Source organism: Rhincodon typus, unplaced genomic scaffold, assembly GCF_021869965.1.
Source record: "Rhincodon typus isolate 14 unplaced genomic scaffold, sRhiTyp1.1 hic_rhity00006443, whole genome shotgun sequence".
NCBI lineage: Eukaryota > Metazoa > Chordata > Chondrichthyes > Orectolobiformes > Rhincodontidae > Rhincodon > Rhincodon typus.
In genome coordinates, this window is record NW_025972081.1 from 1 (window position 1) to 2,022 (window position 2,022).

Genomic DNA, 2,022 nt, shown 5'->3' on the forward strand with positions numbered 1-2,022 from the left:
ATGGCTGCTAACTGACAGAAAGGAAAAGAAAAATATCTGTGCCATTACCACAACATTCCCCGGTAAGGCTACAGTTTATCCAGCCTCACCTCGTTATTCCGACCAAACTGTGAATGAAGGGATGAGAATACAAGAAAAGGAGAAGCAGAAGTGCTTGTGGAATAGCAAAAAGGAAGTTCGTGGTGAATCGAGCAGAAAAAGAGGAGACACTGAAGCAGCCTCCTGACGACAAATGTATTTTCTTTGCCAGTAAAACTCACGGCTTCATAAATCAGGGACCTTGAAGTGAAGCAGTGACGGTGATTATCTTTGTTGGTTCTTCACACTGTGAATGTTACCGTTCTTGCTCATGTCCGCGCTAACACCACAACTCTACTGCATGTAAGCATCACACATAAACCGGTGATAGGTTCTGAAAACAGAAAGGCCTCCAGCTGCGCAATGAGGCTGACTCCCTGCATTAGGAGCTTTTCCAGAGCCGAATGTTAACAGTTTCTGTTTTGCAATTGGTCAGTGCATTCGGATATTGAGAGAAAGACTGGTGTTTTGAGACTACCCAGGAATGCAGCCTCTTGTGTTTTCCTACTCATCGACGTTTCCGGTGACGCAGAAGATTGTCAATCGGGATTGCACCTTCAGGAGATAGCTTCGAAACTTTGTTAGCTCCACAGTTATCCAGTCAGACCCCGGACATCCAGATTTTAATACAGTTATTATCAAAATGTACCTTCAGTTAGTTCATAGAAATCTATGAAGCGATTGGAATCAAATAAACCCATGAATGATTTTCTCTTCCCCTGCTCCACACGGACTGAGACAGAGACAAGCAGCAGGATTTGACCCCGCACTCTCCAATCCTCCGCTGCCAGCAGAAAGCGGCCACTGCAGATTTAAAATGCCGCTTCGTGTCCATCGCTGGGAGGCAAGATCCTCCAACTGGGGCCAAACTTCTCAATGCACCAAGAACAGGCTCATGAAAACACAGGGAGATTCCATCCCGCTCAGTAAACTTCAGAGCAACATTGACACAATCTCCAAGTGAGTGGAACTTACTTTGAGCCTCACTTGGAAAACCTCATTTAATACAACGAATGGAAACCTGTTCCTTCTGAACAGTTGTTCCCGTGTGGAAAAGGGCGAAAATCATTTTACATTTCACAACGGCTGCAGCAAATTCTTCTTGACCTTCGAATCTTTTTAACCGAACTGTGAAAATCCAGTCCCCAGATGCGAAGCTGCAGCATTTGCTGATGTATCGAACAAACAAAGTGCTGAATGTATTGAGTGAGACTGGGCAGAAAGACACGCATTTCACACAGTCTGTAACAGAAATGACTGGGTTTATTGAAGCAGATTCACCGTCTCTCAGAGTGACTGACAGTCGCATGGGCAACTCAAGGATGAGGGCACCGACATTAAAATATGAGTTTTGAACGTTAAATCCCGGAACAAGCGCTGAAAATGGATTATAATGGTCCGAAGGAGTAACAGCTGAAAAGTGGAAGATGTAACTGATGTTATGTGTGATTGAGAGGAATGAACTGGAAACTTGTGCTTTTCCAGGTGGATCATCTTTGGCACATTGAAATTAGATTGCAAGGGATTTGGCTCAGTGTGAAATGGGAAAATAAGTAGCCAGCAATTGAGCCCGGCTAGCTCAGTTGGCAGAGCATGAGACTCTTAATTTCAGGGTTGTGGGTTCTAGCTCCACGCTGGGCGTTCTCGCTTCTTGCAACTTTACTTTCTGAGGTGAAGCCCAGCTATTCAGTCTTCCAGCATCATTAATGAAACCAGCAGCTTTCGCTGTGCCAAAAATATGGTTTCTCTTCTGCTGCTTTGATTAAGATGCTGGTTTCCTGTTTCAGAGTGCAAATTATTTCCACTTCACTGGAAGTCCCAGAGATCAGCTTGTAGGTGCAGCCGCTTGTCTAATAAATAACAAGACTTTTAAAGGGGCAAACCCAACTCCAATCCTGCACCAACAAGGCTGTTCAGAGTCACAGAATGAGAATGGTCACTTCC

The 2,022-nt window shown here is 44.7% G+C and overlaps 1 non-coding gene across 1 annotated transcript; it reads left to right on the forward strand.

Moving 5' to 3' along the window:
• Positions 1–1,646: 1,646 nt before the first annotated feature.
• trnak-cuu lies at positions 1,647–1,719 on the forward strand. The gene has a single exon. It is a non-coding gene; the product is annotated as a tRNA-Lys (tRNA).
• Positions 1,720–2,022: the final 303 nt, after the last annotated feature.